Source organism: Epinephelus fuscoguttatus, linkage group LG24 (assembly GCF_011397635.1).
Source record: "Epinephelus fuscoguttatus linkage group LG24, E.fuscoguttatus.final_Chr_v1".
Classification (NCBI taxonomy): domain Eukaryota; kingdom Metazoa; phylum Chordata; class Actinopteri; order Perciformes; family Serranidae; genus Epinephelus; species Epinephelus fuscoguttatus.
In genome coordinates this window covers 12,485,190-12,505,613 of record NC_064775.1, presented here as the reverse complement: position 1 = coordinate 12,505,613, position 20,424 = coordinate 12,485,190, and the positions used below count along the sequence as shown (strand labels likewise).

General features: G+C 42.4%; 1 protein-coding gene across 1 annotated transcript in view; it reads left to right on the top strand.

Moving 5' to 3' along the window:
• The window catches only part of LOC125885089 (NALCN channel auxiliary factor 1-like), a 40,995-nt gene that overhangs the window by 1,796 nt on the left and 18,775 nt on the right, over positions 1–20,424 (top strand). The window lies entirely within an intron of this gene.

Sequence of the window (20,424 nt, the reverse complement as noted above, 5' to 3'; positions counted from 1 at the left end):
AGGCCTCGTGTCGGCTAGGCCCGGGCTCGCTGTTTGATTGCCATGCACTGTTTACCAGCTCGTAGCGCACGCAGGTGGGTCAGAGTGGGTTGTAATGGGTGTCCGGGAAACGGCCGCTGTGAGCACGCGGTGCCATCAGGGCTGCATTCAGCACCGCGGACAGCTCCACGGTGGCGCGGAGCTGTCCGCGGTGCTGAATGGCGCTCCCCGGCTCCATTCACAGAAGCCCTGGCCAATCCCAGATGGCCTCCATTCACCCAACCAGTAGCAGAGACACACGCATAGGCGTTTAACAAGGCCATCTGCCTGCTTATACAAACCCAGGTGCATGCTAGAGCCACATGCATGTGAGCTGGGCCTAGTGTGCAAGGCTAGCTTAAATCTAGAGACATAAAAACAACACAAAAGAATAACTGAACCCCTTTTGTGTGTGCTGTATTCATCAAACAGTGATTCACCTTCTTCTATATCGTCTTAGCTGCTGGATGTCTTAATCCTGGCAAAGACAACACAGCCTTTTTAGGAAAGATAGGAAGGAAGACCTCACATTAAACATTCACACACTTGTTGTGTTTGTTGAACAAAGGAGCTGCTGCATTTTCATTTACTGTTCATAAAATCAGGTTTTACAGTTTTATACTGAATGACTTTTGTGATCACAGTCAAGGGCGTAGGTTTCATTTCAGCATTTGGGGGTGGGGGAGTCCTCCGCCAGAAAATTTTGAGCGTCAAACAACAACAACAGTTATAACCTGCAACAGTTATGGTGAATTTTTATGCACTGATTTGTGCACAAAAAAATCACCACATTCACCACAAGTGCTCTTCTACTTTCATGTGTTTCTTGGCAGGGAAAAATACACATTCTAATTATCGATGGAGATGTGTTCCCTGCGTATCCCCAGAAATCTACACCTATGATCACACTCTAAAGCCGTACTCTTCTAGTTAGCTATATGTTTGAAATGATCCTGCCTCTGAGACAGAAAAACTATCGGTTTTGATAATTGATCTTTGAAGTCATTTTTCAAGCAAGAATAGTAAAAAACAATACCAAGCATTCTCTGCTCCATTAAATCTTTGTAAACTGAATATCTTTTGGACTTTTGGTCAAACAAGACAAGACATCAGAAGACACTTGGGCTCTGAAACAGGCTCAGGGGCCCAAATAGTCAAGGGGTCCCCCTGGCCTTCACTTGCAAAATATTACTCAAATTAACACGTAGCCACCAGGAAGAGGCTCAAAATGACCACAAAGAGACACAAGAAGATCACAGAGAGGTGCAAAGGAGCTGCAAAGAGACACAAAACCACAAAAACATGATGCAAAGCCACCTCAAAGTCTGTGTGTCTTACCCCTGTGTCGGAGAGGGTTTAGGGCCCTTTGTGTTTCTGTGCCCAGGGGCCAACTGTCTCATAAGCTGCCTATGAAAATGGGCCCTTTTTCACCATTTTTTAACATTGCATAGACTAAACGATCACATTAACCGACAATAGATAATGAAAAGAATCATTAGTCGCAGCCAGTTCTGATAAAGCATCATTGGTGGGAGCTTCGTATCGCATCTCAGATGCCTGAAAACACCGTCTGCCTCCCAGCATCTTTACTGCTATGCTATTTTGTTCTGTTTTATTACCTCAAGGTCTGTTGGTCGTCAGCTTTAGAATGTGCAGTCATGCTACACAGGGAAAGAAAGGCAATAGCGATGAGTGTCAGTGAATGCCAAGGTATGCCAGCCTTTCCAGCATGTGTCAGCCATTGAGGAACGCTCCCACTGAAGCCTTCCTTTCACTCCACACATATTTCATGTTTTATCCTCTGCCAGTCTTAAGCTACCATTTCCCCACTCTCCAAGCTCACCTCGTGGCACTCAGAGAGAAAACAGTCATTTAGCCACTGACCCTACATAACAATGACTCTTCTCTGTCACCTTCTTGATTAAAGGTTTGTTCGAGTCTTAAACGTGTGGTCGGCAGCGTTACAGAAAGAGCGGTGTGACTCAAGCTGTAATGTTAAGCTCTTGTAGACTTAATGGCTACTTGCCTTGGAGAAAGCTTGCGGTAAATATGGCAAGATTATAGCGTGTGTGCGTGAGCTGGCAAGTGTGAAAACATTAACCAAATACATACCTGCCTCATCTTCTCATTTCAACATGTAAGGGGATAGGTAGGTATGTATATAGTGTATGGTTACCCAAAGCCAGAGGAAGATCTCTGACATTTCAACTGATGATATTTGACATGGAAGGAAGCGTGTTGTGCAGGAGGAACTCCTGTGGTCCGCGGGTGGTGCTTTGATCCTTCTAGCCTGAGGTGAAACATCACACAGTGGACATGGCCGGTGTGCTGTTCCTCACAATGGGATTCTCCATCATCTGACTCTGTGAAAAACCCACCATTCATCTTGACAGCGGGGCCGGGCTCCAAACATTTAAACCTGGGCTGACGCACTAATGCCGACTTGAAAGCGGCATTTTTTTCTCCACCTTATCCCGAGTGTGAACCAAAATGTCAGACTCGCTAGTTTCACAGGCAACAATAAAAAACAAACCTGGCTTCTCAAAAAACATGCTGGCAGTACAACAAGTGTTAGCCAACAAAGGCCCGGGGTCTCTGCGCTCCATTCACATCATTTAATGTGGGGTTTCCTACCTGTTGTGCCAAAAAATCTGCAGTATAATAGCAAAGCTGTTATTGTCACCTATTCACATGGCCCATTTAAGCACACAGGTGTATAATTTTCAATGCAGGGGTGCACTACAGGTTAACTCAAAAGCCTTTTTTTAATTAACTGATTTTTGGGCACACTGTGGTATACTGCTGATACATTCATAATAATTAGGAACTATGAAGGTTGTCTTCTCCCCACTTCTAAGAGCTCAAGTGGCGAGGGGGGACAAGCAAAACAATCCTGGTGTTTGTTGTTATTAGGACTTGCAACTAATGATTATTTTCGGTATTAATAAATATACAGATGATTTTCTCTATCATTTACTAATCACAGTTTCCCACTGCTCATTGGGATTCATTCAAATGTCTTGTTTTGTCAGACCAAAAGTCCAAAACACAAACATATTCAATGTGCTATGGTTGCAGAAAATAGTGACAACCTTCCATTGCAGTTTCCTAAAGCTCCAGGTAATGTTTTCAGATCGCTTGTGTTGGCTGACCAACAGTCCAAAACCAAAATGTAATTGCGTTTTATAAAATATTAAGAAAACTAGAAAACATTCACATTCGAAGGCCCAGAAAACTTCTCTCTTTGTGCTCTTTTCACTGGTTTGAAGTGGGCATGGACAAGGTGATGTCACATACGTCACATATGTCCATGCACTAGTCAGGATTTAGTAATGTGTGTTGTTTGGTCACTGTCAATCAGATCTGATGACACATAACCTCGCCTGTTTTTGACTCTTAAGCTACAAATGAATTATACCTAAAGATGCTTTATTAACTTTGCTGTTGCGACCAATGTAGTCATGAATATTTAATATTATAGATATGTTTCTGAAGTGATGAAGTTTTGACTACAGCACAGAGTGTCTGCCAGCAACCAATTACTTGCAGAGGCTTCCTACAACTTGTTTCAACGGTTCCGATTTAATCAGAAGACAAATTAAACAGGGTGACTAGCTAATGTGAAAATCAAAAGAAAGCATAGAATAATGTACTGAAGCAGACTGTTGTGCCATCACATTTTCTTGTGGTTTGAGAGGAAAGATCCGGTCGCCGCTGTGCAAAACTCCGCAATACAATTAGGTCCGAAAAAAACCCGGAGTCCGCCGCCAGCGCACCCCCCTGCTGTGAACGAATATTCGTTATAAATTCTGCCGAAGGTCCGAATGTTAAAAAATGGTATTTGGGACAGCCCTAAAAGCTAGTTGTTTTTAGCCAGACGTAGGTGGCATTTCCAGTGGCAACTGTGACACCAAAAGTGTTTATTTTAGCAAGACAACAGTGGCAGTTTTAGCATTGATTGTGACACCAGGACTGGGTGTAATTTAGTGAGACATAGCTGCATTTCCAGTGGCGATTGTGTCACCAAAAGCTGTTTTTGACGAGACAGCAGGAGCATTTCCAGAGGGAATTGTGCCACCAAAGCTCGTTGTTTTTATCCAGACATAGGTGGCATTTTTAGCGATGATTGTGACACCAGGACTGGGTGTATTTTACTAAGACATAGCTGCATTTCCAGTGGTGACTGTGGCACCAAAAGTGGTTGTTCTTGGCGAGACAGCAGTGGCATTTTCAGCAGCAATCGTACCACCAAATCTGGTTGTGTTTTAGCAAGACGAAGGCAGCATTTTCAGCAGCGACTGTGACACCGGAACTGGGCATCTTAAGCCAAAAGTCAAGTGGTTTTTGTGGATAAGCATAACCAGACGTAAACCACAGTGTTGTTGTAATATAAAGAAAAATAAAGTTTCAACATATCTGCTACTATTTACTATTTATTCTGGCAATTGGGATGCAACATGGACCCACAGCTCATTTTTCCTCCGAGGGCCCTGTTAGAGGGTTGGTCACACAGAACATGTAGTTTGTTGGGGTTCCCCACCAGAGATGATGAGTTTGAAGGCTCTTTATTTTGGAAAACATCCCAGTTTCCACCTGACGTGATCGCAGCATGACTCAAAAATATCTACAATTTTTCCCAAAACCACACTGACAATCGTTTGACAAGAGTAATGAATGGGCTGCACAGGTGTCTGCACCCTTGTTCCTCCTCCCTGGTAATTTCTTCCATTTGTGAACTTGAAAGACAGAACTCTCTGCACCTGGCCAAGTAATCACAACCTCTCTGGAACTGAACAGCTCTATCTGCTCCTGCTAATACTTCCACTGTATTATTACTTCTCCCTCTTTGACCCTCTATGACTCTTAGTGCTACTACTAACAACCCTGCTACTTCTTTCTCTGCTGTTACTACCACTACTGTGGTGTAAAATAATTTCAAAACACAATCACTGACAAGTCTGTGCACAAATCCATCTCCTCCCCCACCCTCCAGGTCCAATTGAATGTCTAATCTTAGCCGGTGTTGTGTGCAAGTGGAAAAGAGGACAGCGTCCACAGCGTCCTCACTCTTTAGATCCTTGTCATCCGCACACATCTGCATTGATCTGAGCTCTTTTTTGAGCCAGAGGGACGGGTGGCAGCAATACCAAGAGGTTGATCCCTATTGATTTGCACCAAGCCCTCCGCGTTCACTCGTCCTTCATTTGATAGTGGGCAGCTCCTCCGACCAAAATAGGGCAGTGAAGACATCATGATACCATCTGAACCTGTTGGATTGTACCAGAGACCTGTGTGTGCATGTGTGTGTTTCTGATGTACAGTTCAGGTAGACTATTGTTAAAGCTGCCCTCTCTTCTTCTGTTATCTCCCTATCTACAACGTGGACAGTTTTGCAATTCAGCAGTAAATGATGTGTAACAACAAGGATATCAGTTCTCAGCTGGGGGGCCCTGAAACAAAATCTAAACACAGATGGAGCCTTGTGAAGTAATGCGTCTTCTTCTTAGGCTTTGGGAAAAGACTTGAGCTCCACGATTGGATGAACAAATCTGTCCTTTCAACAAAATCTCACTGAAATGTGTAACAAGTTCAGACACTTTGCAAAGTTTGGGCTGCAGCTGCATCGATTAGTCTGAGATTTTTAGCTAGCAACATGGCAAAGACTAGAATATCTCACCTACCATTGAATGGATTGCAATGAAATTATTTGGTACAGACCATAGACTGCATAAAGAATGAACATAGTCTTTGTTTTTTAAAGATATTTTTTTTGGCATTTTGGTAAGTATGAAGGGGGGAGAGGATGACATGCAGCAGGGGGCCATGAGCTGGATTCGAACCCGGGCCACTGCGGCAACAGCCTTGTATATGGGGTGCCTGCTCTACCACTAAGCCACCGATGCCCCGAACATAGTCTTTGTGATGTTACCCAAAGGTTCCTCAGGAGTCTTTTGGAGGCCCAAAGGGCAAAGAAGTGGAGCTTGGTTGGATCTAACATGGGCAGAATGAAGCCTGGTTGCTGAAACAAGCCCACCTAGCTTGAAGCTACCAAGCTAGCCAAGACTAACAAGCTAGGCTAACGAATGGCTCCACCACAACCACCCCAGACAGAGTGAAGGGGTGCTGGGGTCTGGGTCATAGAGTGAAGCACAATTTAGAATGGCATAACGATCGCTAACTAACGTAGAAGACCTTTATTTTTCAGTCTTACAAAAAAGCATTGTATTATCACTCTTGATTCTTTGCTGCATGCTGGTTTACTAACTATGGCTAGTATACGTTCCATTTAGCATTGTTAGCCCAGCTGGGCCAACCCAAGCCTAATAATGAGCTGCCATATTAGCTAGTTAACAAACTCACTCACAGAAAAAACTGGAGGACAGATTTCTTGGATGCTTCGCTTGTACAATTAATCACACAGCAGGCCACGTTATTTGTCAAATATTTGCATGAGAGATTCTTTAAAAGGCACCAACACCACAAACATCAGTGACTAGCTGAGATGAAGCCTCGCAGGCAGCACCCACCTGTCACTCAAAGCAGCCATGCCCTTAATTATTCATATCTTTAAACCTTAATATAATTAAAACGGGTGAGTTATATAAAAATTTACCCATGTACAGGTGTCATGAACAGGAAAATTAGCTATAGAGACCAAAACAGTTTTTACCAGGCTGTAAATATGTTTTAGTTTTGCTGAAGTTGGGTATTGAGTGCCTTTTGGGATCGACTCACTTTTGGAGCTAGCCTCAAGGGGCCATCTGAGGAACTGCAGTTTTTGGCACTTCTGCATTGGCTTAATTTTTCATCCTCGAAATTTGCTGCTTGGTACAGTACAGACAAACATGTCCCCCTCAAGATGAATAGTAAGAACTTTGGTGACCCCTTGACCTTTTCTCTAGCACTGTCATCTGGTCGAAATCTTAATTCGTCCAATACTTTTGTTTCTGGCTAAATACCTGTAATGGCATCCCATCAGCCTCAGCTTTACTTTGTGTTTAGTGCTAATTAGCATGTTAACATGGTAAACATATCTGCTAAACATCTGCATGTTAGCATTGACACTGTAGCATTTAGCTCATGGCACTGTTGTGTCTCCATACAGCCTCACAGAGCCTCTAGCATGGCTGCAGACGCTCATAATTGTTTAGTCTGAAATGTCAGAAAATAATGAAAATGTCAATCTCAGAGTGAGAATTATAAATCTATTGATACTGGAGGGAAATCTGGTCAGAGCGTTGTACTGAAATCAATATGAAGTTGTCATAGACAGCCCATATCTCTTTGGCCAACTCCAAACTGAAAATGCAATCAATCAAACAGCAACATGTCTCTCATATCAGAGGGACAGAAGCTGGTATCCTTTCACGTCAAGGGCCAATACTGGCCTGCAGATCACTGAGTCCTGTATCAGTGTGGTTGTATTCTTTGTATTCCAGTGTGTCATGTGTATCTGTCCAACCAGCAGTGATTATACTGATTTTCAGGGTACCACTATAGCTTTGATTTGCCCCTCACTTATCCCTTCAGTACTTGACAACAAAACATAGATACACAGACTCTCTCATACCCAAATCTATCAGTTATCTTACAGTATAAATGTGATTGATCTCATCTGCATGGATATCCTGTGATCACTCATGCTTTTTTTTAATCGCCGCCTTCGTTAGCCTTTTATTCATTATTCATATTAGCCGACACAGTGTGAGTGTGTGTGTGTGTCTCAGACTCACACAGCCTCGTGTGCATCAACAAACGACAGATTGTTCACTCGTGTAAGTTGCACAGGGAAGCGCTCACGTGTGATTTTCACCATTGTGTCTTCCTGCGGCGGTTGGAAATGCTGACCTTGGAGAGGATTTTGTCCCTTCAAGATGCCTGGCCCACTCCACGGAGGCCCTTTTATGAATGGGCAGATCCCTGAGCAGCATCCTAATGAGGCGGGGAGGAGAGAGGGGAGGCTAGCTGCTGCAGTGCACGGCACAGCTTCCATATTGTTTTAACTGTGAACTGCCGTACGGAGAGCAGATCACATCACATGAAATGACAGCAGGGCTGGAGGAGGGGGGGGGGGGGGGGGGGCGTACCAGGGAAAAGGGGGTTAAAGTGGGTTACCTAATTAACAGCCCTCATTTAACCTCTGTGCCATCTCATTTACAGGTGACATGTGAAGTCATTTCTCTGGCATACAGTAATGTTGTCAATTAAAGGTGACGTTTGTAATTATAGCGACATCGTCCCTGTGAAAAGGAATGATTCCATTTAGCAAATAATGGCGTTCCCATCAGCTTTAGCTATAACGTGTCTTTAGTGCTAATTAGCAAATGTTAGCATGCTAACACTTTAAACTCAGATGGAGACCATGGTTAATATTATCATGTTAGCATTGTTGTTGTGAGCATGTTAGCATGCTGATGTTAGCATTCAGCTAAAAGCAATGCCTCACAGAGCTGCTATATTTAGAAATATATGTATATTTTGCAATAGAAAAGGAAATCGATATCCACCTTATTCCTGAGAGCACTACTGTAGAAATGATTATGGCCGCAACTTCCTGTGAGATAGGAGAAGTAGCAGTAAGCTAGTTAGTCCCATAGACTGTCTGTGGTTAGTCCCAGTGGCTACTCTTGGTGGCTAACCGCTAACACTGGTTCTTTGCCTTCAGTTTAGCAAATACTGATTTATTTTTTAACAAATATTTCACTTATGTTAACGTAGCATTTTATAAAATGTCTTAGTGGAGCTCTGGTACTTGTTGCACTGTCCGTGTCTGTAACGACTAACAACCAGTCTAAGCTACATTTTTTTCTTCAGTAACTGTGTTGAACATGTAACCAGAACAAAAAGGGACTGTTCTTGTTGCCAAAGGTACCATTGATATGAGAAATAAAACCACAAGAGTTTCACAAGACATAGCGACAAAGTATTAGTCCTTCTTCCTTTATATCATATAAAAAAAAATGAATGCCAAATGTTATTTATTTTACTATTACTGAAGTCTGCTGCTAAATCAGAAGTTTAAAAAAGGGTGTAAACTACGTCGTTAATTCAGACAAGCGGAGGATTAGATGGGAAACAGTTAATACTGAATTATGTTAAATGTTTGCTGATTGTGTTAGTTAATATGTCATCAGAAATTATCTTTAGAAGGAGCAGATGTTACCTTAAGCTAGCAGAGGTATGATCACATAATCCAGTTTGAGCTATAACAGGTGGTGTGTTCCATGGTTTATTTCCCAATTGCTCTTGGAAAGAAGAATAGGGTACTGTAAACAAACTGCTACCATTGGAAATCGCTGGTTTTGGATCAGCGCCGGAAGTTGCACCCATAATTCACGCAAGGTATCATGGGGGCTAGGAGTGAGGTGGATAGCATAGTATCGCGATATTTTTGCATGGCAAAATCGAATCAATGCAGACGCCAAGTATCAAGTAAATTAAACTTTTGGTAGTCTACTGGAATAATAAAATCATTTGCTTTTCTCAGTCGACTAGATAGGTTTCACTACAATAAAATATGTTTCATTGGGGACATAATCAGCAGTTGAAATAAATGTAATAAATTGCAATATATAGCGTAATAATTCGATAATTTTTCTTATTGCAATACCCAGCATGTCTCAACACGTTAAAAAAATGCAACAATATTGTATTGTGACTCAAGTATTGTGACAACATCGTAGCATAGGGCCTCTGGTGATTCCCTTTCCTTGTGTAGGCTGAACCTACATTTCCCATAATGCAACTCAGTGGTCTCTTTTGTTAGACCTTCCAGGCACAACCACATCTTTCAAACTCCAGTCTGTAATGAAGGCTTTCTGATACAAATTAGTAGTCTCAAGCAAAATATGACATAACCCAGATAACTTGATGTCATCAAGTTATCTCAAATTGAGACCTCATATTTTTCTCAGACTTCAAAAAGCTTCCTCTAAAGCCACAAAGGAAATTACACAGCTGTTACTTACTTATCAAGCATGACAAGTAACATTATCTTCATGTGTTAAATTTGTGGAGTTTCTCCTTTTTTTGAGTGAAATTTTAAAAAGTGCATGTTGCCGTAAAGAAGACACAATCAAAATGACATTCTTAACTATATATATATCCTATAAGTATAATTGGATTCAGTTGGCAAGCTGTTCCCCTGTGTAATAATAGAACAACCAAAATGTAATTACAGTAAAAACATTGTGAGAAAATGAAGATGTTGCAAGCAGGATGTTTTTTCCCTGTGAAACACCTAAGGGTCAGACTAATACCTCCATTCATTTATGGGCATGACATCAATTAGTCTAACAGTGCTATTGTCTGCATAGGTATTTGAATGGATTATTTTTACAGGGATAGATATAAGCCTGAATGCATATCCCAGCTGCAGTGTGCTGTATTGAATTTTGGTGTTTAACTAATGTGGAAAATACAGGAGCAGGATGGAGGTTTTGTGTCCTTGTTCAGAGGGCAGCAGCAGTGTCCATATCTGGCGGTGTCAGATCAGAAAACAAAAAATGACTCGGTAACTCCAATATCCTGTGGGCTGCCTTCAGACGATCACATCTGAATTCCCCACCACGAGGCGCTAATGAGATTATCTGACTTTCCCTTATTCCCCAGTGAGGTACCTCTCTCTTCATGTGCGCTTTTTTTAAAAGTGTCTTTAAACCAGGTCTGCATGTATGCAGTGGACTAGGTAAAAGGTTACGTTCGAATCTCTTTTAAGCTCCGTGTGGCCCATTAGGATGATTGAGGATGATGTTTGTCCTGGTAAATGAATTGTCAGTCACTGGACATGAGTTTTGTTTATGAGAGCGCCGTGCGATTTGTCTAACAGCTCTGTTTTCTCCACCAAAAAAAAGACAAAAAACCATACACTTACAAATCCATTAAATTCCTTAATTTTGTCTTATGCAATAAACTGATGTACAGTTACGACTGTACTGCATTGCCAACGTGATATTAATAGACTTGTATAAGGCTTTAAGTGTATTAAAATGCTTCTTATTTACATCATCTTCATTCTGTGCTTGATACACAGTGGAGGAGAAGAAGAAGAGACAGGAGGATAAGAGCAGATAATAGGAGAATAATGTCAGCCAAGCAAAGTATCAAAGTTAAGGTCCACTCATGTCAGAAATAAGTAAAATTTATCCACACGTCTTTGCAAAATAGGCAGTGCTAGAGGCTTGTGACGACTCATAGGTTTAGTTGGTTAGCTAGTGATGCTGACGAGCTAATGGCTAACAGATTAGCAAGTTTGGAACATGCTAGTGCTCGTCTCTCAAAGCTTTTTTCTGCTTTGTTCATATTGTGCTGTTTACTTTCCCGGGCATTTTCTCAGGATCATTTCATTTAGTAGAAAATAAGGAGATACGTCACACCATGTGGGACTGGCGCACCGTCTTGGTTGGTGTGTGTGCAGCCTGTTTTTGCAGAGTCTCTTTTATTGTCAATTGCCCAGCAGTCTCTTTGGGTGCTGCTGCTGCTGGAGACGATATTCACAATTATCCTGATACTGGAAATTCACCACAGTCAACTTATTGCAAATGTTTTTATTGCGATTTGAGAAAAAAAATTGTACTGAGATGTCATCAATGGACAATAATGGCTCTCTATGGCACAGAGGCACAACAACAAATAAAATATCCCAGAAAAAATATGTTGGATCTACAGTACAGGCCAAAAGTTTGGACACACCTTCTCATTCAATGCGTTTTCTTTATTTTCATGACTATTTACATTGTAGATTCTCACTGAAGGCATCAAAACTATGAATGAACACATGTGGAGTTATGTACTTAACAAAAAAAGGTGAAATAACTGAAAACATGTTTTATATTCTAGTTTCTTCAAAATAGCCACCCTTTGCTCTGATTACTGCTTTGCACACTCTTGGCATTCTCTCCATGAGCTTCAAGAGGTAGTCACCTGAAATGGTTTTCCAACAGTCTTGAAGGAGTTCCCAGAGGTGTTTAGCACTTGTTGGCCCCTTTGCCTTCACTCTGCGGTCCAGCTCACCCCAAACCATCTCGATTGGGTTCAGGTCCGGTGACTGTGGAGGCCAGGTCATCTGCCGCAGCACTCCATCACTCTCCTTCTTGGTCAAATAGCCCTTACACAGCCTGGAGGTGTGTTTGGGGTCATTGTCCTGTTGAAAAATAAATGATCGTCCAACTAAACGCAAACCGGATGGGATGGCATGTCGCTGCAGGATGCTGTGGTAGCCATGCTGGTTCAGTGTGCCTTCAATTTTGAATAAATCCCCAACAGTGTCACCTCCATGCTTCACAGTGGGAACCAGGCATGTGGAATCCATCCGTTCACCTTTTCTGCGTCTCACAAAGACACGGCGGTTGGAACCAAAGATCTCAAATTTGGACTCATCAGACCAAAGCACAGATTTCCACTGGTCTAATGTCCATTCCTTGTGTTTCTTGGCCCAAACAAATCTCTTCTGCTTGTTGCCTCTCCTTAGCAGTGGTTTCCTAGCAGCTATTTGACCATGAAGGCCTGATTCGCGCAGTCTCCTCTTAACAGTTGTTCTAGAGATGGGTCTGCTGCTAGAACTCTGTGTGGCATTCATCTGGTCTCTGATCTGAGCTGCTGTTAACTTGCGATTTCTGAGGCTGGAGACTCGGATGAACTTATCCTCAGAAGCAGAGGTGACTCTTGGTCTTCCTTTCCTGGGTCGGTCCTCATGTGTGCCAGTTTCGTTGTAGCGCTTGATGGTTTTTGCGACTCCACTTGGGGACACATTTGAAGTTTTTGCAATTTTCCGGACTGACTGACCTTCATTTCTTAAAGTAATGATGGCCACTCGTTTTTCTTTAGTTAGCTGATTGGTTCTTGCCATAATATGAATTTTAACAGTTGTCCAATAGGGTTGACGGCTGTGTATTAACCTGACTTCTGCACAACACAACTGATGGTCCCAACCCCATTGATAAAGCAAGAAATTCCACTAATTAACCCTGATAAGGCACACCTGTGAAGTGGAAACCATTTCAGGTGACTACCTCTTGAAGCTCATGGAGAGAATGCCAAGAGTGTGCAAAGCAGTAATCAGAGCAAAGGGTGGCTATTTTGAAGAAACTAGAATATAAAACATGTTTTCAGTTATTTCACCTTTTTGTTAAGTACATAACTCCACATGTGTTCATTCATAGTTTTGATGCCTTCAGTGAGAATCTACAATGTAAATAGTCATGAAAATAAAGAAAACGCATTGAATGAGAAGGTGTGTCCAAACTTTTGGCCTGTACTGTATATTCACAACGACAGATTCATTCAGAGTCTTACATGCAACACAGTCAGATTTTATTTTACGCTGGTGCATTCTAACTTAATGTAATGCTGTGTAAATGTATAAAACAAAGAGAACAATTGGCGGCCCAGAAGGTGAGTCTGCAGAGGAAGTACATCATAAACAAAAGCCGTGTTTTAGGATTAAACTCATTGTAGTCAGACTATGATGTTATAGTATAACGCACACAGTGAACATACTGTTTCCTGTGGGAGGGGAAGGAGGCTTTGTTGCATCCTGCATGTGATAATAACAGTCGGCTATTTTTGTTGGAGCCATACCAAAACATTATTCCATATCACATCGTATAACTTCATTACCAGCAAAATAACCATGTTGATTTGGGCTTTCTGGGAGGACGACACTGCACAGGCGGTCTTTATATTGTCTTTAACATCTGACAGCAACAGTTTGTTGAGAAAATCTAATCATATTATAATTGAGATGAGATATAGCTGTGGTATCCTGTCTTTGAGTATTGCCTGCTGCTAACGATACAAAGATCCCTCTCTACCTGTGGTATCCTGCCCACAGATACTGTACAGGTGCACATGTAAAGACACATTTTAAAACCAAGTTAAAACAGGGTGACTGTGACTTCACTGCTCAGCCACAGTGAAGTCCAGTCCAGGAGGTAGTGCACTCTTTATGTAGCAAGGCGGAGAGTAATGGAGGTAGATGTGCAGAATATTCACATCCTCGCCTGGCGATGGGTTTCATGGTGTGCAGTGATCTGTGAGAGGATGTCAAACTGTTATCAGAGCCACCTGGTACACCCACAGTCCTGGTGTTGATCCTGCGGTGACCTCTCCCCCACATCCTCACATCTGATCTGCCAAGTGGCCACCTGAGTCGAGAGGCGCTCCACAGCGCTTTGAGGAGCTGCCCCGCTGTCACACTGAGAGCCCCACTCCCATCTCCTCAGCAGCGCTCAGCCCTGCTAGAACAGGAGATGTTACTCGGAAATGCTCAATCCTCTCTCGATTCTAATAGATGCTCTTTCGCACTCAGAAGCAGCCCTAATATGTCCCCGAGATATCGGGAAAGTTCTTTTGCAGCTACAAGGCTGTGATGTTGACTGCAGAGACGGCAGGAGGAGGGGGTGTATCATGGCAGGAGCTTGTGGGCGGAATGGTAGGCCTCTTGGCTGTTTAACTCTCATTTTGTCCTTGTGTATTCATAAAACATTTCTGGATAGCTTTAATGACATTTCTGAGAATAATCTACCAGAGCTCTAGCATGCATGTTTTATTCCTAACTTACTTAAAGCTCTATTGCTTTTCGACTCCTCCTGAGCCACCACCATCAGTTTTAGTTTTCTCAATCCACCTTAGCCTGTGCATGAACTGTTGGCACGATTTCCGCTTATCTCTTTCACGAAACTGATGTCTCAGAGAGTTAGCTCCATGCTACAGGTGTCTTCCCTTTTTCTTCGGAAATAAACACATTTAAAAAATGTTTTACCCTGTTACTGTTTCCTGAAAAAATGATGATGCCTTCTTTCTTTCTCAGGCAGTGTCAGATAAAACGTCCACACTAACAGTGTTACACAGGGATAGCCGTCCTGACCACACTTATCTGCCCTCCATCACTCAAACTGTGATCTTTCACATTTTCACTCCCTTCCATGCCAATAAATCTATGCTGATTGCTCTCCCCCCTCAGGCTGATCATTCCTCCTTCCCTCACTGTCATTACAGCCAGCACTAGTCTGATAATGGTCGTCATTTACAGTATTTACCTTGAAAAGTGATCATGAGTGACATCATTCTGCTCATGTGTTACTTTCTCAGGGTGACCAATCGCAAACACATGGCAGAACCACAGATTAAATTTATTCCAGCAACATTAATTTCACATTTTTATCATGCTATTCTCACAATAGAGTGATCAAACATTTATAAAGATTCTATTGATGTAATATTAATCCGTTCCAAAATGTATGACTCTGACTCAAGATAAGAAAGTGCATCTCTGCGACTTTGAGACACTTAAGTACAGTACGTGAGAATTTTTGAATTAATGCAGAGGAAAACATTGTTATTTTTACTCAAATACATTTATATAACAGCCATAGTTATTAGTTATGATGCATTATTATCAATTAAAGTCACTACATAAACCTGCTCAGGTTGCAGTTGTGCAAAGGTACATATGGTGGGATTTATGTGAGGTCACTGTGTACTAATAAGAAAGATAAAGTTGTTATTATTTTCTTTCCTGTTGCAGAAGATAACTGGTGCTCACAAATTATTATTATTACCTCCTCCAAGGAAGCCATCTATCGGGCCTGGTGTGTCTGGTTGTTTGTCTGTTTGTCAGCCTCAGTTGCCTGGGTTCAGACCTTTGAATCCGTTCCAGCAAGTTTGAGTTGACTGATTCGTTTGGCATTGTGATATGAAACAGTAGTTTCTTGGTTAAAATAAAAAACAATCCAATGAGCTCCGTAAGGGACCAACAGTAAGCCAAGATAGACGCTGCTGTCGAGCCTGTTCTGAATCAACGTGTCCTCTCAGTATTGCCCAACATCACAGTCTTTTACTTCGCTCTGCTCCACACTTAAAACCCTGGAAAAACAAGTATGTTGGCAAGACTCTGCATCAGTTTGGACCTAAAGTGACGTTAGATTGAGCAGATATGTTGGCTTCTAGTGATTGTTAGAGAAAATCGAGTCCCCTTCTCCCACAGAAGCTGGTTAGAGTGGACACAATTTAAGACTGAAGATGAAAACAGAGTGTTAGGAGTGGCAGCAGAGGTAGGGGACTCAAGTCACATGACTTAAGGTGCTGACACACCAAACCGACATCAAAGAACCAGCAGCGACGAAAGCCAACTGTTGCGTCATTTCACGTCACCTCATGTTGCCCTGTGTCAGTTGCATTTGAACACACTACACGACGGTCCCGGTGTTTCCTCCGGAGGTTAGCGGAGGCTAACTGGCTGTACTTCTCTCGGGTCATGTTGCGGCTAACGCTCCGCTAACCTCACAGCTAGCCCCGGTTTGTTATTCAGGTTAAAGTGGGAAGAAGCAGCGGGTCTGTCGGGCAGCTGGGTGAAGTGGAGCCTGAGGAGGAAGCACCGGTTAGCCCCGGTTTCACCACAGGCAGATTCACTTGCTACAGGGGCGAGGAAATAAAACCTGAACAGCCAATCGGAGTGATCTCTCTCACCGACAAGCTCCGGCGATTCAACATGCTCAATCGGCCGAAAAGCCGCCGACAGGGGTCCGACTAGTGCTGGATATTGAGAAGTTATGCTTGTTTTTGAAACACGATCGGGTGATTTCTAGTGCCGTTTGTGCAAACCTGGCAACCTACAGCAGAGGCCAACGCACAAGGCAGCTATCATGGAGGGAGCTGGTCCAAAATGATAAAATTTGGATTCAAGGATTATGTTGTCAATGACAGTAGTAAGATGAGATCTGTGTATACTCACAAGTCAGTGACATAATCATCACATCCTCCAGCTTCATCTGTTTCTACCTTCAACGTTGCGAGATAGGGCATTTGACCTTTGCAGACGTCTGTGCTCTGAGTGCCCTTTTAGTTTTATTATTATCTGTCTCACTATGATGCGTGGACTACTTTAAATTCTGGTTTATGTCAGTGTAATCTGGAGACTCAAACAAGTCATCGTACACACAGCTAGTATTGAGCTGAGGATGAATGGGTGCTGATGATACTTATAGTATTGCTCAGTCCAGTTTGTTGCGGTTCGTGTGTGACAAAGTCCCCACTCAGCATTTATCTTGCTGTGTTTATCAGGGAGTGACATCTCGGGATGTGTATGTGTGTGTGTGTGTGGGGGGGGGTTCAGTCAATATGTCCTGGGCTTAGGTCAAGCCTCCTGCAGTCAGCAGGCTCTGCATCGATAGAGAAAGCAGAGCCACCCTGACCTATTCAGCAGCCTCCCAGAGCTCTGATCTAGCTGAAAATGATTTCTTTAAACCTTTGGAGAAGAGAGCTGCAGAGCTGGAACTGTGCCAACAGGGATCCTGCGACCAGAGCACGGCTTCATCTACGCAACATGAAACCAAACCGAGGAAACAACCTTGTATCTATCAGATATTACCCCTGTTTCCCACAGTGGATAGGAAGTGGGAAGCTGTTTCTTAGATCTACCTGTTTTGTAATCTAACCAATTCATTGCTGCGCCTCTGTGCTAAACCAGGCTGAAAACAAATCCCGTCATGCACATTCATGACCATGTTTTCTCAGAACTTATCTACAAAACATGGTTCAGGGAAGTGAATGCCATCTTTGTCTTCATGTCCTAATAGGTAGATCCATGCTCCGTTGTCCTATAAGACCGTGTGCTCTACATGGTATTTCCAGTTAAAGGATTCAGGATTTCTGGAAGCTCCTGGAGGCCTGTCAATACGATTGATGGATCGCTAACCAACGTCACAAGCTTAGAATGTGCATCTCCATGTTGTGTGGATCTGGTGCTGTCTTGACTTCTATCATTTTGAGGACAAACTAAAACTTCATGGTAACACAAAAACAGTTGACATTGAATTAAAATACTCATATTGTGGCCTGACAGTACGATTGATAGATCACTAATCAAGACCTCTGTTTACAGTTTATACATTTAAACGCTGTTCTGTCTGATGTGTTTTTATCGCTGAGAAATTGACAGGGCTCTCATTTTGCGTCTCTGTATTGCTGTCTGCATTATGAGCATTTATTTATGGCAATTTGCACAAATGAAGTTGTTCTGATTAGTGTGAGAAAGCTGAGGTTTGAAACGAAAACATTTTAGGGTTGCACACACACTGGGCTTAAGTATTCAGTCTGGAGAGCATGTGTTTCATAACCACTTCACAAGAAACAAAAGATCAATTATTTGGGGGCTTGTGAAAAACAAGTATTTTCAATGTAGTGAGTACCACAGTTTCATTTAAAAAATCAAAATATGTATAATAAGATTCTATGGCTTAATTAATGGTCAGGGGTTTTTTTTTGTGTGTGTGTGTCTTACTGTATAGTACTACAATGAAGGATGTTCATATTTAACATGACCAAGTCTCAAATTATGAGGTAGCCATATGTAAAAGTAATCCCTGTGACAAAAGCTTGAGGTTTTCAAACAATTTCCTTTTCTCTGGCTCCAGTATGATGTCATAGTGTGCCGGACTAATTTATTTGGTCATCTGCTCCAGGCACTGCTAAAGGAAGCTACATGCTAACATCAGGGAAACATGTTAACTTGTTTGCTGACGAGCTTTTCTCCCGGATTTCTGATCATATATCTGCTGGAACATGTTCAGTTGGTGATTTTCACCGTTGAAATTGCAGCTATACTCCCATACACTCATTCCCCAGCTGCAAGTACACTGCTAATGTACGTGTAGCTAGATGTTAATGTGAGGGTAACATGAAATTTTGGTTTCTGATGTTGTTAATTTCTCCCCAATTGACCTTTTGCTAAGCCCTGGTCCTTGGTGAAGGTCTATCAAGTTAGCCCGGATTAGGGTCTACAGTATGTTTGAAGGAGAAATCCAGGATGTCAAACTGACTCAGCATCAAAAACAGGTTAAAAAGATGAAGATAGAAATTACTGCTAAAGCCTCTACATCACAGTGTAAAAGTGACCCACCATACCACAGCATCTGTAGAGCAGGGTGGCTCTTTATTCTCTGTTATAATCATTAAAAAGCAAAAGCAGCAGTGTATTCATTCAGACTATACTTTTAGTAGCATGCTAGCTAGCTAACCCTTAATTCTTCAATGTTTGAGTTTGGTTTTAGGCACAATGTTTAGCTTGAAATTCACGAACAAGCCTGAAAATCTGACACAATTGCATGAGAGTCAATGGAGTACAGCTGTATAATTGTTGGACCCTTGTCGGAGTTATCCGATACTCTATGGATGGCCAGTCTGCGTTTGAAGGGCAGGACTTAGCAAAGGGTTGGTTTCAGATCTTAATCCTACTGGAGCACGTCCATATTGCGTTTAGAAACTTTTGTAGGTGATTTTTCATGGTAGAAAGTGCTGCTATTCTCCGTTACAGTCATTCCTCAGCTGCAGTGACAGCATAGACACTGAGATATGAAAAACCTGGAAACACTGACCAATCAGAGCAGACTGGGCTTTTTTGGGAGAGGACTTAAAGAAACAGGCGCTAAAACAGAGTGTTTCAGACAGAGGGGGAATACAGGTGATCAAGCACAGACAGTATGAGGAAAATGAAATTTTCTATGATCATTACAGCTATGAGCGTGTCCTAGTAGAATCATTACATGTGAGTGTGAACCTGTAAATGAGAATAATAGATCCTCTTTAAAATACAAATTTAGAGTATTGTGCAACTGTGGCAGAGGCTGGAGCTTTGTAGGTGCCTTCAAGCTAAACATATGCATCACACAAACATGCTCACTTGCATAGGTTAGGCCGAGTCAGGTTTATTTATAAAGCCCAAACTCACAAGTTTGTCTCAAAGGGCTTTACATCTAGAAATCACGCTGGATTACATGTTATATAATTTCCTGTGTGAATCCCTCGTGTGTATGAAGGCAAACATGTAAATGGCGGATTCCGAAAATAGATTTGCCACATATTTATGTCGATACTCTCCAGGCTCTCATTGTGCCTGCATCTCACTAAGAAATCCTCAAATGTCACCTGATCTATAGGGCTGTTTCGTGATCCCTTTCCCCTTTGTCGAGTGTCAGTCAGCCTGCCTGTGTCAGAGGTGTCATTCATCTTAGCAACAGCTATAGCTCGGACTGAGTTCCCCCTCCAGTTTCAAACCCTCCGGCTATTGCTTGCCAGAATGTTCTCCAGGAAAGAATGTGACACAAGATGGCATGTTTAGGCTCAGTAGTCCTCCACCACATCCCCTCTTTGACCCTGTTTCCTCAGCAGAGCACTCGTTTGTTCAAAGATGACACAGTAAATGTGCAAACAAGGGTTGCACTGAGATTGCAAACCATCTAATTTGATGAAAACGCTCTGCCTCAGAGTGTCATTTTCCAGGAGCACACATACAGCGCCTGGATACGTTACATCACCGGGGAATGGGATGTAATAAATAGAGACATCAATGCAGGAAGACAGACACCCGTATGCATCCCTGTCCTGCTGGATTATTCGACGGTTGCGTCA